Genomic DNA, 16,487 nt, shown 5'->3' on the forward strand with positions numbered 1-16,487 from the left:
GATCTGTGACAAATTTTGAATGAAATAGGTATAGATGAGTGGTTTTACTGGGTTTGAAGGAGAGAGAGTGGTTTCGTAGAGGGAGAGGAGTGCTTTTGGAACGGAAAACCATTTTTAAGATTTCAAAAGAGAGGTAATGCATGAAAAGAAGTGAAAGGGTATGAATGTCTTTTCCTCTGATAAAAGGGTTATATTTAATTGTTTTAAAAAAAAATATGAGATTTAAAAATTGTTTATTAACGAAGGTTATTTTTAAAAAATCGCTAGAGTTTTTCTGTGCACTCTCCGGTGGATTTCTGGATTTCGGGTTTTCCGTGCGTTCTGGTGATTTTCTGGATTCTGGATTTTCTAGAGTTAATGTGGCTTGGTGCTACTTTTCCATTGAATACTTTAGTCTGTAGAGAGTTTTCTCACTGCACTCTGGTGATTCCTGGATTTCTTGTTTTCTGTGCGTTTTGGTGATTCCTGGATTTTCTAGAGCTAAACGTGGTTTAGTTCTGGCGTTCCGCATCAATTAATCAGTTGATCTGCAGCGATAACGATCCAATTCAAATGGGTACCCTCTCAAATCCCGTTGATGTGATCCTGTTGATTTATAAGTCTCTCTTGTTTTCTGCTATTCAAAGCTGTTTTCAATTGTAATTGCATGTTTCATTGGTGTTAATTGTGCAGGTTTTACTGCTGATGTGCGTTTTAGGTTCAATTGTAACTCCGTCGTCTATTTCTGAAAGCTGCTTTATGGGTTGAATTTGTTTGGGTCAATTAAATTCTTCTGGTATAACGTGAAATGGTATTTATAGTTGCAGTGATGGATGTTTGCTCTGTTCGACCTAGCATTCTAGGTTTCAGAGAGCTCTCGTAAATCGTGCGAGTCAGTCCCATTTTGTTGAAATTGAGCCATCGAAGAACAAAAAAGGCACATTCATGCCATACAATCTATTCATCTTTCTTGCTTTTCTTTGGAAATTGCGAATGGAGGTCCAGTGTTTGCTATAAGGAATTAATTCTGAGTTGGGCTAATAAGTGGTTTTGAGATTGCGTTCTTCGAACTATACTACTCGAACATGACATTCCTGTTGACAATGGTTCTGGAAGCTCCTAATAGTATTAGGTGGGAACGAACACTTTTTTAAAGTTCATGACAATAGTCTGCCGTTTCTATTCATGTAACATAGATGGAGATTACTGTTGTCAATCTATATGACATGTAATTGCATTGGCAAATTATCATTGTGGGCCAAAGCCATAATCTGTTTTGGATGATTCTACATGCTCCATTGATTTGCCAGCTGGTAAGAAGTGTGAATGATAGGAAGTAGTAAAAGTCATGAAGTTTAATTTTCTCCTAAAAAAATGGGCTTTGTGGTTTTTCAGCAAGCGATGAAAGTTGTTCTACTCAGTTGATTGATGGAGATGGCATGTTCAAAGCTGAAGGACTTGAACATTTTATCAAGGAAGTGAAGTTGTGGCAATGTGGATTATCATATGCTGTTGTCTCCATAATGGGCCCCCAAAGTAGTGGTATGCATTTTAATTTCTGTTGCTGTATTAGTTTTTTATATTTGTGCTGCATTGGTGGTGCCTTGTTATTGAAGGCTTGATATGATCATATGCATGTCATCCAACCACTACATGGGAGAGGTTTTATTGCTGAGGGATTTGTCTTTGCTGATTGAAGCTTAATAATCTTGAAGTAACATCAAAGCGAATGCGTTTCTATCTTTACTAGCTTGAAATACTGTGCTTGAGCAGTGTTCACCTGTGTGATAAAGAATTCAATAATATGTACATTTCACCTAAATCACTGTCAAGAAGTGAGAACAGTATGACACATCCTAGATATGAGGTTATGTATTGAATGAATTCTTGAAGTACAACAAATATGAACTTTATTTTCAAATTTATTGTATTGATAATTTCCTGAACATGGTGTTCTCCAGGTTTTACCCACCTCTTTCCGTTGTCAGTATTTGTTCATTAATATGTTATAGTATAGTAATAAATGAATTTTGTTCTCGAACTACACCATTGATAAGAGTCTGGCATTGTTTTCTATTTTCTGCATAGGGAAGAGCACTCTATTCAATCATTTATTTAGTACCAACTTCAGGGAGATGGATGCATTCAAAGGAAGGTATGTGATAGGATTGTCCCACATCGAAAGATGTGGGAGCTAAGGTGTTGTTTATAGGGGGAGGTATGGGCCTCCCTTAGTACCCAAGATTTTCTAGTATGGGCTGGGAGGCCTTGGATACAGCCGGCCCATGTGGGTGGGTGTCGGTTGGGCCTTGGGTGCTGAGCGTGTATGGGCACGACCCTATCAGTATGTTTGTCTTTTCCACTTTAAGGGTCACTTGAGTTTTTGTCCTTCAGAAAGCTGACTGGTTGGGCTGCTTCTTAGGTCTCAAACTACTAAAGGTATTTGGTTGGCAAGATGTACTGGCATTGAACCTTGTACTCTTGTAATGGACTTGGAGGGCACGGATGGAAGAGAATGAGGAGAGGTTTCCCTTTTTTACTTTCTTTACTTTTCTAATTTTTGTAAATAGATTAATTTCGTATATATTTTTTTAAATATTAGTTTGCTTCTTTCTTGTCGTTGCCTCATATCTACCGCAGTACACAAAGTATTGTGCAAGATTCTTGGTTTCGACATATATTTTCCGAAATGGGTCTTGCACCTTTTGTATGCTCATGAGGAATATTTCAGATGCTGGAGTCTACGAAAGTCATGACTTCATTCATTTTCCCTGACTTTAGGAACAGATTGTCATCTAGCTCAACTAGGAATACTTTCATTCTTTATTTCTTTCAGACCCACCTTTGACTGCAGTAACATGGCATTATGGCTATTGATTGTTTATCACTAGTAAATCTTTTTCTTTTGTGAATGCAACTTTATGTCTTTATAAAATACTTAACATTTACAGATATTTATTGTTCATGTACTTGATTCAGATTCTTGGATCAAATTTTATTATTTGCTGCTAAAAACACTAGTATTAACTTGAGGCTTTTTAATTATCTTTAGGAAATCGAAAAATTAGTACTTGGGTTTCAAGATGGTGAAGTTCTAGAATGTTAAGATATTGAGTACGTGTTTCATGTGTGATTTAGGATTTTTGTTTATGAGTTCCTATGATTTGTCGTTTCAGTTTAAGCTAGATGACCAAATGGAATGTCGAAACATAAAATGTCTAAAGGCTTTTGAAATTTGAAGATTGAAGAATACCTTCTATGCCCCTGCTAAAACAATCTTATTGGAATCGTGTTTTTTGTGACTGAACTCTTTCAAGTGGATTCCATTGAGACTTTTGAGTTTCAATACGCATGTGCAGATATGTAAAACTTGATTGTATATCAATCTGTCTATCTTTAAAGGGAAAATAGCATAGGGTAGCCTCAAACTATGGAGCTTGAGGCAATTTACCTCCTCAACTATGAAAATTGAAAAAAAAATCCCAGCTAAGGTTTAGTTGCCAAACTCTCTTCATTTGATATTTGTCGTTAAACATGATGAAATTTGATAAATTCTTTTTAATGCAAACGAAAGTTTATTAAGGGGCACCTAGATATTGCAACAGAAAGAGGAGTACATAAAGTGAACAACTGTGAAATAAAAAGAAAAGGTTACATCAAGACTGTCTAAGAATATCAAAGACATTGCTGTCTTTTGACAACAAGAATGTAGTCATGGAGGACCACTTATCCTTGAACTTGATCACGTGGGACCCATGTAACTACCCAAAACAAAATTAAGAGATCCAATTTGTGTGCAAACTTAAAATCTACTGACTTTCCTTGGTTAAAAACTCATTATTTACCAGAAACTGTCAAATGCCATTGCAGAAGAATTTCTTTCAGGGGGACCCTTGGATTTCGTTATGCTAGATCTTAGACCTGCATCGATCTCAAAATAATAAGAATGTTCTATCTTCAGCAAAAAAAAATAATAGTGTGCAACTCAATGAGGGAGACTGATGATAGACCTTTAATTACCAAACAATACAAAAAGAAGGGGACGCGTGGCATTGTCTGATTGGGACACTTGCTCTAGCTGTATTGGTTTAGCCTTTTTTCTGATTAGTGTTGCTGTGGTTGTTATAGGGGCTGCTGGCAGTGTAGGAAGGCATCTTGGTTGGTGCTGGTTTTCTCTGGAAGAGAGTGAGAAGTCCTAGTCCCTCAAAGGCTAGGGTTTCCTTTTCTACATTATTTCCCTTGTTTCCAGTTGTAATAGACAGCTCTTTGAATCAGTATTACAATCAAGAAGTTTGAATACATCTATTTATCCTCTTATTCCTATAAACTATTTTGTGACGCTATCAGAGACCTTATTGGGAACAAAAGAAGCATCAGTTATGGTCAATTGGAAACCTTCTCCATTGAAGTGTTTGCTGAAACATTCCTGCTAGCTTTAGATTTAAGAGCCATTCAACCGATGATTGAATAAACTCTCAATTAACGCGAAGAAGATGGTACAAATAAGAAGAATCAAAAGGCAGGTGAATAAGAAAGTTCAGACCGTTACAGAACAAGCAAGAATCGAAACCAACATATCCAACAGAGCTCATAATTACCAAACATGAACTCCTTTTGTTCTGCCTTAACATATCTATAAATACATGCATATTGTTATACTCAGAATGGTTGTACATCTTGGATTCTCAAGCAATCACGAAATTGAGAGTACCTTGGGGCTCTTCTTTGCGTTAAGCAGGAAGAAGTGGACCTTTTTCTTCTTAAATATTTTTGTATAACTTCACCCCAAATAGTTTGCGACAAGGTTCGGATAATGATGATGTTTCTATGACTTTAATTTTATCTGAATCAAGTTCTTAGAAGGTCATGTGAGTCTCACATGACAAAATTTCTGTCTACTTTGACGACTCATGTTAGCTGCATAGTCTGAGGGTGGTAGGTGCTATTTTCCCATATATTCATATGTCTTATATTTAATATAGACAGCTGAGGCTCTAACCTTGAACCTTTTGTAGCTTTGGGTTTGCAATAATTTTTCTTTTTTTCAATTAAAAGACTATATGCAAGTGAGAGGCACCAATAATTAGAGTTTGCTACCTGAAGGCAGGGTTTGAATCCCTCAATCCCTGGAAAATGATAAATGATATTATGTTGTGTGTATTCTCTGAACACATAATTGGCCATTTTGGCAAGACTAAGCTCTCATCTTTGTCACTTCCTCAGGATGATACAACATTTGAGAAGCAGAGTGCTCTTTTTGCTTTAGCTGTTTCAGATATAGTCCTAATAAACATGTAAGTTTATACTTTTTTGAGGGGGCTTGCCATGGTGCTTTTGATTAGTTGTCCAAAGTAACATTACACTTTTGTAGGTGGTGTCATGATATTGGTCGCGAACAAGCTGCAAATAAACCTCTTTTGAAGACTGTGTTCCAGGTATCTGATAGGATTGTCCCACATTGGAAGATGTGGGAGCAAAGGTATTGTTTATAGGAGGAGGTATGGACCTCCCTTAGTACCCAAGGTTTTCTAGTATGGGCTGGAAGGCCTTGGGTACAGCCGGCCCATATGGGTGGGTGTCGGTTGGGCCTTGGGTATTGAGCGTGTATGGAGGCGACTCTATCAATGGTATCGAAGCATACGATCTTGTTGCGCCTTCAACTTGGGGCCGCACCTGCGGAGTGGCCGGCCATGGTGCTCGACCCACGGGGGCAAGGGCCCTGCGGAGGGGCCGGCCATGGTGCTTGACCAACGTAGGCGTTGGTCTTGAAGGGAAGGGTATTGATAGGATTGTCCCACATTGGAAGATGTGGGAGCTAAGGTATTGTTTATAGGAGAGGTATGGGCCTTCCTTAGTACCCAAGGTGATGTGGGAGCTAAGGTACCGCACCTGTGGAGTGGCCGGCCATGGTGCTCAACCCACGGGGGCAAGGGCCCTGTGGAGGGGCCGGCCATGGTGCTCCACCAACATGGGCGTTGGTCTTGAAGGGGAGGGTATTGATAGGATTGTCCCACATTGGAAGATGTGGGAGCTAAGATATTGTTTATAGGGGAGGTATGAGCCTCCTTTAGTACCCAAGGTTTTCTAGTATGGGCTGGAAGGCCTTGGGTACAGCCGACCCATATGGGTGGATGTCGGTTGTGAAATTTAAAGACTTCAGCAGCTCGGCTTATGTTGTTTTTGCTTTGTTTCGTCTTTTTACCTTCATCCAGGTTATGATGCGATTGTTTAGTCCACGTAAGACTACTCTGATGTTTGTCATACACGATAAAACAAGGGTGCGCTTATTTCATTTTTCATCTATCCTATCATATGTCATATACTTTTTTCGTTGGAACGTGTACTCTTGTACCTTGCCATTGAACTTGTTGGATTCTACCCGAGATTGTTATCATATGATAATATTTAACTTCTTACAGACGCCTCTGGAAAACTTGGAACCTGTCCTAAGGGAAGATATTCAAAAGGTAAAGTCCAAGGCGTATCCCATTTTTATTTGATTAGTTTAACAAATATTTGTTTGTCCTAGTTTTATCTCTTTTAACTTTTTCTTTTTTCAATGCAGATCTGGGATTCTGTCCCTAAGCCAGAAGCCCACAAAGAAGCTCCATTAAGCGAGTTTTTTAATGTAAACTGTCTTGCTTTGTGTTAGCAGGCAGGATTATAAATTGGATTTTTCTAAATGAACATCGAGTAATTAGGATGGTTTTATCTTGTTGTCTGAAATGGCTAGGTTGAAGTTGTTGCTCTTAGTAGTTATGAAGAAAAGGAAGAACAATTTAAAGAGCAGGTAAGAACTGGAAAGAGACAATGTCGTTTTATCTATTTCTGTCAGTTGCTTTTGAATTCATGCAGTTACAACAGATTTAGAAGAATCCCTGGATTTCTTTATTTATATTTCCTTTGTCACATGACTGATTTTCTGTTGAGTTCCTTTTCTGTTAATCAAGAATGGATGTTTGTAAAAAATTAGTAGTCTTTTTGTGTTGTTTGTCCCATCATATCAGTGAGGCTGTTTTCCCGATTTGAACGTATGACCCTTAGGTTTTAGTGAAAGCCACACTATTGCCAATCCACTGTTTAGCAAATCATAGTTGTGCTTTTAATCTGGATTTTTTAATTTGGAAAATTGAAGTACACCTTTGCTTTCATGAACTTCTCCAACATTCATATGTGTTGATTTTATGTGATAGGTCGCTACTTTGCGGCAACAATTCTTCCATTCTATTGCACCTGGTGGGCTCGCGGGAGATCGGCAGGGTGCGGTTCCCGCTTCAGGGTTTTCATTCAGTTCGCAACAAATCTGGAAAGTCATTAAGGAGAACAAGGATCTCGACCTTCCAGCCCACAAGGTAATATGTGGCTTTTTATGAAGCATATATTCCCAGGAAGGATGCTCATTTTCTTTATTTTTATGCCATCAATGATCCATGTGCCAGGTCATGGTGGCTACTGTACGTTGTGAAGAAATTGGTCACGAAAAGTTTGAAGGTTTCACTGGACACAAGGTAAATTCCTTATAATTACGCCAATTTTAATTACAATCTATGTACTTCTTATTCTTAGCATTTTGGCCAAATGATTGGCTTTGGAAGCACCACAGGACTGGCTTCATATTGAAGAGGCTGTCCAATCTGGCCCAGTTTCTGGCTTCGGGAAGAAGCTCAGTTCAATTTTTGCCAGTTCTTTATCAGAGTAAGTGTATTTCTTTGATGAATGTCTATTTGCAAAATTATCTGTTGCCGGTCTTCTAAGAACCTGCGATGGATAAAAAACTTAATGGTTCTTCCTCTGAAGGGTAGAACTCGGACAATGATAATGTGCTCCATTGTAACCGTTTTGTTTCCTGTTCAAAGTAAGAAATAGCCTTTCTGTAGCCAGGGCAGTTAAATTTTGACGGATGCGGGTAGAGTTGGGCCGGACTTGCCAATTATATATATATATACTTGGGATCCATTTGTTTAATACTAATTTCCATGTTGTAAATGGGAATGTGAGGGTCATATGATGCAAGGTGGTTTTGTCTTTTGAATTTTTAAGAAAGAAATAATTTAGATAAAGTAGTCGAAAATGACATGTTGACTGAGTTGACATTTGGTCAAGTAAGAGACTTATGTATACTAGGTTTTGATGCATTTCTGGTTGGTAAGATCTTTCATTCAGGCTCTTACGGCTTTTTAGTCATGGAGATGTGTTGAATGACTTATCTCATTGGGTATGTGTGCTATTTCTTTTGGTTTATGTCGATTTGAAGTTTTATTTGCGTTATCTGATACAATGGGTTTATATTTGTTCCGTTCTAGGCTTCTAGATGCTGCTTTCTTGTAGTTTATTCTAATGGGATTATACTAATTGGACGACTCAACCTACTTTTTACACTACAAATTATTCATTGCTAAGAAGTACCTCTTTTAAATGTGGCTTTTATGGGTTAGACCAATAATGCATTCTTTGTGTATGTTTTCTTTATTCTAGGTATGACGCTGAAGCTACATATTTTGATGAAGGTGTCAGATCTGCAAAGAGAAAGCATCTTGAAGAGAAATTGCTGCAAGTAATAGTTCTCTACTTATTAGTGAATCATAGTTCTGTTATTTTTGAGGTATGTATTGCTGCAAAACCAAAGATCGTAGGAAGATGAATTGCATGCAAGCCGCATAGTTGTCCACTATGCTCTCTTGATTGTATTGGACGTTAGAAACTTTGAATGCTTTCTTTGAAAATACATTTTTTATTGTTCAGAATTGGTTGAAGATCACAAGACGTTTTGAATAAGAATACTTTTTTTTCTTAGTTATAATTTTTTCGATTTTTTTATTTATTAGAATTCATTGTTTAGTATACCTACCAGTCAAATAAAGCGGATCCTTTTTTTCTTTGGGAAGAACCAATCAAAGAATTTCATCATATCCTTTCTAAGATCGTTCTATTTCGTCTCTTATTTCCTAAGATAAACGATAGACCAATAGAGTGGAGAATTTATAGATTTTCTTTTCTGCTATTAAAACCAATAAAAGATACCTTCGTATGAATAGATAGCAGGAGGGTTATTAGGAATGAATAATGACTGCTTACGTGATTTTGAATCTAATTGGAATAAAATAATAAATAGGTTTTATGGAAGACATAAAAAATAGTTCTATCGAGGAATTTATAATTGAGATATGAATACACTAGATTGCCAAAAAAAAAAGGGGGTTTTTGTATCAATTGAGAGATGACATCCAAAAAAATGCATGTAGTAGAAATACAAATGTTCCGTTGAATGTGTGGCTACACGAGGAAATATAGGATTAGAAATGAGGTTATTAGCTCTAAGGTAGGAGTAGCACCAATTGGAGATAAGTTGCGAGAAAACTGTTTCATATGGTATGGACATGTACAACATAGAGATAGCGCGGTGCGACAGTGAGGAGAATCAAGGGAATTGTATAGGAGAGAGTAGAAATCGAAGAGAAAGACCTAAAAAAGACATTGCCTGAAGTAGTATCAAAGGATATAAATTCAATAGGAGTTGATGAAAGTATGATTCTAAATAGAAATGAATGGCGGAAACGGATACACGTAATTAATTCCCTTTGATTTTCTCATAAACTCATGGAGCCGACCCCAAACTTCTAGGCTAAAGGCTCGGATGATGATTATGATTGTTGAGTTATAATTATTATAGCATTATACCATGCTTCTTTTTCCCTCGTTATATATCTTTTGTTTTTTGGATTGTTAGCTCGTCCAACCAGCTTTCCAGTCCATGTTGGGACATATAAGATGTGGGACATTTGAGAAATTCAAAGAATCATTTGACAAGGCATTGATTGGAGGAGAAGGGTTTTCTTTGGCTGCTCGTCAATGCTCACAGTATTACGTGGCTCTGTTTGAAGAAGGCTGTGCAGGTATAATTGAATTCTCTTATGCATTGGATATTAATGAAATAAAAATACATGCGGAGAATTGTAAAGAACAAAAAAAAAAAAAAAGAAGCAAAGATTTTGAGCTTGAAGACACGCACTTATAAGGATTGGAGAAATTGAATTGGCTTTTTATAGTTGATAAAAGACAATATTGTTTTTGATCATCAAAAAAATAATTATGTATGGGATGAATGAAATTTTATGATTGATTCCTAGAGGAAATATATTTAATACTTGAAATTGGATATTGTCCTTTTCTGGAAGTCCTTATATGCTTCGGGTTTGTTTTGGTAACAGCAACATTTTGACTTCAACCATTTTTACAGATGCTGTTATCGAACTAGCAAACTGGGACACATCCAAGGTGAGAGATAAGCTTCAACGTGATATCGATGCTCATGTCCAATCTGTTCGTGCTGCCAAGCTGTCTGAACTCACTTCATTATATGAGGCACCAGAAACCTTTATTTGTGTACTTTTTGTCTTGTAAGTGTCTTGACTTTGAATTCAGTCAGGTTTGAGTGATGTAAAAATAAACAAAGATATGTAGTTGAAGTTTGTGAAAAGCAAGTTGGAAATTGTATTGGGGTTATCTTTGAGGAGTTTTGTTTGGCATTGAAGAAAATGTTTGCCAGTGAAAGTGTCCTGCCTTTTCACCGTGTGGCCAGTATTTGTACCAACTTGCTTGTCGATCACAAATATATAATATGCATGCATGATCTGCCCACTAACCAGTTTTTTGTTTTGAACACTTGTTGCACGTTTTGCGATATATCTTACAATAGAAGCCCAAACTGATTACTGTTGGCAAATTAAGTTATTCCTCTGAACTTACATACATAGGCAAAACTGAATGAAGCACTGTCAGGACCAGTTGAGGCACTTTTAGATGGAGCTAATACTGAAACATGGCCAGCAATAAGGAAACTTCTTAGGCGCGAGACTGAATCAGTTGTCTCTTGTCTCTCAAGTGCACTTACCGGTTTTGAGATGGATGAACATGCCAAGGAAAAAATTCTCAACAGTTTAGAGGACCATGCGAGAGGTGTGGTTGAAGCTAAAGCAAAGGAAGAAGCTGGAAGGGTACTTATCCGTATGTAGGATAGGTCAAAGCTCTGCCATCTAACTTCAGTCCATTGATGTGTTTCAGGCAGCTTTCTCTAATATTATGATTACTTTTGAAATTCACATGCAGGTTTTCAACTTTGTTTAGCCATGATTCTGACTCAATGCCACGTGTTTGGACTGGGAAGGAAGACATACGAGCTATTACCAAAACTGCTCGCTCTGCAGTATGTGGAGACAAATATATTTTTAGTTCTTGGATAATGAGTTCTTTTGTTTGTTTTGAATCTCTTAATTGTTATTTATTCTGTATGAATCTTTTCCAGTCCCTAAAGTTGCTGTCTGTAATGGCTGCAATTCGCTTGGATGATGAGAGCGATAACATTGAAAACACTCTATGCCTTGCTTTGGGTGATGTTAAGAGTGCTGTGACTAGTACTGATAGGAGCATCACAGCTGTTGATCCACTGGCCTCAAGCACTTGGGAACAGGTTCGCATTTTACTTTTGCTGAAAATTGTATCTTCTAAATTCTTTTGCTATTACTGAGCAATGCTATTCAGTGAAAGAATTGGAGCTTTGGGGACCTAAAATATCATGATCCCATATGTTCGATTGTTTGCAATTATATTGCTATATATCTTTTTTTTAAGCCTCATATGTGTATGTATATGTACTCTGGCAATCTATGTGCTAGCTTTTCCTATAGTGTAGATTCATTTGACGAGGTTTATTCTACGAAAGTGTGTGTGTGTGCGCGCGCGCGTGTGGACATGCTGCATGGTTGCGGTCATGGAGACATAGACCACAAGCTGCCTCAGGTTCTCTAAGCTTAATGGAGATTTGATTGTGTGTGTGTGAACGGTTTGTGTATGTGAGTGTGCATCTAACACAGAGGTGTGTTTGTTGATAGAGTGACTCTTCATTCCTTTGAGAACTAAAAAGGTATCTTTATTGATACAGGTTCTTTCCTCGAAGACTTTAATCACACCTGTCCAGTGCAAATCATTGTGGAGGCAATTTAAGGCAGAGACGGAGTATAGTGTCACCCAAGCTATTTCTGCTCAGGTATGATATTCTAACCTACAATTGTTTGTGTGAAAAAATCTTTATACCTTTTCAAAATCGATTCTCTTAACCATATGGGGGTAAATGTCGATTTAGTTGGTCATCTCAAAATAAACAGAAAACAGGTTCGATACAATTATTTCTACTATTATTGAAAGAGTTGTCATATCTCGGTAATGGGGTCTGTTGATTCGAAATCATGCTCTATAGGATTTGAAGTGTTTGGTTCGTAACATTGTAAACTGTATAATGATCAGTTGCTAGAAGAACAATTTGATGTGAAGAATCTGTATGAAATAGGAGTTTTTCCACGGAGCCCTGCCGTATGCAAACAAACTTTTCATTTGAGCTTCATATGGTGCAAATATTCCAACTCCAATCCATCTTTTTTTCTTCATTTTTTTTAGAAGCAATAACAATTCACTTCTATGCACAGGTAGTATCGATTATGCACTAAGGCCATTAATTGGATTTTGAACTTCTTTTGAACTATGGTTTATATGATTATATCACCAGATTCACCACATCATTGGATGTTTTATTTGATTCTTCTGCCATATTTTTTTTTATTTTGATTTCTTTTTTCGTCAAATTATCAGGAGGCTAACAAGCAGAATAACAACTGGTTACCTCCCCCATGGGCCATTGTTGCCTTGCTGGTCCTTGGATTTAACGAATTTATGACACTTCTGAGGTATCTTATGAATTGATTTTGTTGGTGTCTGCTTTAGAATGCATCATTTTTTTTTCCGCTGTTATGTACTTTAGGTGCTTCTTTGTTGCAGAAATCCTCTGTGGCTTGGTGGTATCTTTGTAGCTTTTCTACTGGTTAAGGCCCTCTGGTTGCAGCTCGACATTACAGGGGAATTTCGCAATGGTGCTGTAAGTGTTGAGTTTTGTTTTAAGTGTGACAGCCTCATTGATCTGTAGATTTTTTGCAGCAAATTGAAAATACTTATAAGACCATGCTGATAATGGCATAAAGTGTTGCCTTGGTATTGTTGGTGGAGACTCAATCCTGTTTCAACTATTAAGCTTATCTATACTATATACAAGATCGACTTATGAATTACTTCTAATTTTCCACTTGTGGGTGCTGAAATGTAACACTGTTGATGACAATCTATGGACAGAAAGTATCGTATGAATTAGATAGGCGTAATAGGTTCTATCAGTCCTTATAGTCATGGTTTTTTTTTTTTATTGAGATGCAAAAAAGAAATTTGTTGAATAAGTCACCAGGGGGGTACCCCCTGATGGTACACCAGGAGGGTCACGCATGCTTTCTCCCAAGGGGTTAAAAATGATATCCTGATAGGGTGCTGATGTTTTATGTCTATTTGCAGCAAGCATCCTATTGTGGATTCGGTTAGAATTTTTACCCTTAAGAGTGACATACACTGGTCCATTAGATAATTTGTTCAAAAGTGGTTAGACCATCAAATTACTTCCAATTTATCATTATATCTACTTCCAATTTTTTTCTCGTGTGAATGATGGAAGATGGTTACGAATGTGAATTGCTAGCTCCCTTTGTTTACAGCTTCCTGGGTTCATCTCCTTGTCTTCCAAGTTCCTTCCAACAGTTATGAACATCATCAAAAGCCTAGCAGAGGCAGGGCAAACCCCAGCAACTAACAATCCTCAGACAAGCCCTGCATTACCATCTCGGAGTTTCCGTAATGGAGTTAATACCAGTGATTCATCGTCAAATGCTTCTTTGGGGGTAACCACCTCCTCCGAGAACGGAACTGTCAACTCAACTCCCTCAAAGGAAGACTAGTACAATAGCCATTTTATTTAAACCGTTCTTTATTGAAGAAGCTGGCTTTCCCACTCTCCACATGGGTTGTTCAGGTATTGCGGATGTGATTTCCATGAATAGAAGCTGGCTTTCCCACTCTCCACATGGTGGGTTGTTCAGGTATTGCGAATGTGATTTCCGTGGATACGACCTCTTGCTAGCACATGAAAGGAGCAGAGTTTGAAGGCATTAATTTTTATACGAGTGCCGCATACGAGGGGGCTGGTTTGTTATGGAAAGGTCACCCATTACATGGTTTCATGTATTTCTGACTAGGTAGTGTTAATCTTGTGTCCTGTTGGTTGGACAAGCTACAAGGCAACCTTTAGTTAAACCAACCTTTTATGTGTTTGTTGAATTAGATTTTTTTTTTTTTGTGTAGTTCCCAGTTACTACTTTTAGTGGTAATTATTTTTTGATCATTTGGGGGAGAAATGCCAGAGGAAACGTTGCTTTATCTTTTGAAACAGGAAAATAACTAGTGTGCTTTTGTAAGAAATGCATTTCTCCTTTTGCACATTTTGCTGCCTTGACTCATACTTTTTCTTTGTTTCTAGTCTGCAAGTCGAGCAAACATGTGGTGGTGGTGGTGGTGATGGTTGTAGAGTTGCAGCCTGCAGGGGTGTAACGTGACAAGTTCGATTTTTAAAATAGTCTCTCCACAATATGTGTAGAGGATAAGATCTGTGTACTTCCTGCCTACTCTGTCTATTGTTGGAGTCTCCTGTTCTCCTCCTACACAGGAGGCTCCAACAAACTAATTATAAGATGTGGCATTTGTGGATGAATTAGGTTGGACACTTCTTTCTGTCTTCCTTTTTTTTTTTGTTTTCCTTTTTTCATTTAATAAAATTAGGTTATACTTATATTCATCAGCATGGGATGCCATGCATTTGGGTTCTTCACAAAGAATTTGATATGCACATATAATACAAGCATATCGAGACAATGATGAACAGCTAGATCTCTTCAGAAAATTTGTACTGTGAAGCTAACACACCACATGGCCTCATTGATACTTGCTCAGAGAGGGGTAGATGGGCAACAATAAAATTTGAGGGAACACTCTGCAGTCTGGAGGTTATTGTCATTCATCTTACTTTCTTCACCTTGTGATCTTGCTTTGCCCATCTACCTACCTGCATAACCTGTCACTTAGTTGGATTGCATTCTTTAGCCGCAACCCGTGAGTAGTTGGATTTCATTCTTTGTTCTCAGTTTTGTATTTTATGCACACAATTTCTATTTAGAGTGGTAATGCCAAAAAACATTTTTTAGATCAATTTTTAGAGCTCAAAATTTGAAGGACCCATGAATGCATTTGTCAGGAAGTTGTTTATAGAAACAGAGAAAGCATGATGTTTTTAATTGCATTCTCAAAGGACAAGACATGCAATGACTGCATTGCCAAGATGAGAAAGTGAAAGCAGAACTATCTCTGGCACTTCGTACTCCTTTTTATTTATTTCATTTTTAATTGCTTCACCAACCCTTCTCTTCCTTTTTATTTATTCCTATTGATGATTTTATGACGAATGCATTGATATTGCAGGTATGTTTTTGGAAATATGTGGTGGTTAAGGTGCATATATATGCTTGGCTTAATTGATGAACATACGATCATGTTGTCTCTAATTAGGAATTAAGATTTAGGGTTTAGGTGCGAGTCCGACTGCAAGTGTGCATTAAGTGCATGACCTAGGAAATTGTTAGGGCAAAATCTTGAACATTCTTGTTTAAAACAATGAGATCAGGAAATAGAAGGGTTTACATCCTCATGAACAACTACAGCAGAAATACAGGAATACGGGTCGGAAATTCTTCTAGCCAAACTCGTGGGTCATCAAAAATTTTAGACAATCTAACAAGAGAATGCGCCTGTCCGACGCCAATTCGAGGAACATAACTGAAACTAAAAGACCCCATTCTGTCGATTAATTATGAGATTGGGATACGATTAGTTCTGCTCGGACAACATTATATATAAATGTTGATATGGAAGCATACCCATTCTGATGGTTAATCTTTAAAGGCCTTGCTAGCTGGCCTTTGATCCATTTCAGAAGATATATATGCCTGTGTATGCTATCCATATAATATAGTGTATATATATATTATAATATTACCATATTTATTACATTACATTTAGATTCGTGGCTCATTTTGTACTGTGAAATTCCGTACCATGATGCCATTACATCATTACTGCTGGTGACTTCCAATTCCAACTCATACTCTACTCAAAGTCTCAAACCTCACCATTGCATAAATAAAATATTATTAGTTGTAATTGACACGCACACTCATATATAAAGGACAGAAATGTAATGGGTTTTGCTGGGGATGTGGTGTTAATTGAATATATATATATATATATATATAGAGAGAGAGAGATATGTTTGATTTTTTGGCAATTGTACGTAGTCATGAATTTCAACAGTACTATATGGTCCATGGATGATTAATTATGGCATCGATCAACTTGATTTGTCAAAAAATTATTGCACATTATTTATCGAAAAAGGACTAATAATCAAAATGGAGGGTTTGACCCGTTTACTATGCATCGACACAGTTTGGACCAAGTACAGGTTTATATGCATGGTTGAGTACTATATGGGTCATTTGGTTGAATGTATTACGATAGTAATTGTAGTAATG

General features: G+C 37.3%; 1 pseudogene; it reads left to right on the top strand.

The window, feature by feature from the left end:
- The first annotated feature begins 269 nt into the window (after nt 1-269).
- LOC120013781 lies at nt 270-14,248 on the top strand (annotated as a pseudogene).
- Nucleotides 14,249-16,487: the final 2,239 nt, after the last annotated feature.

The sequence above is a fragment of the Tripterygium wilfordii genome, chromosome 2 (assembly GCF_013401445.1).
Source record: "Tripterygium wilfordii isolate XIE 37 chromosome 2, ASM1340144v1, whole genome shotgun sequence".
NCBI classification, from domain to species: Eukaryota; Viridiplantae; Streptophyta; class Magnoliopsida; order Celastrales; family Celastraceae; genus Tripterygium; species Tripterygium wilfordii.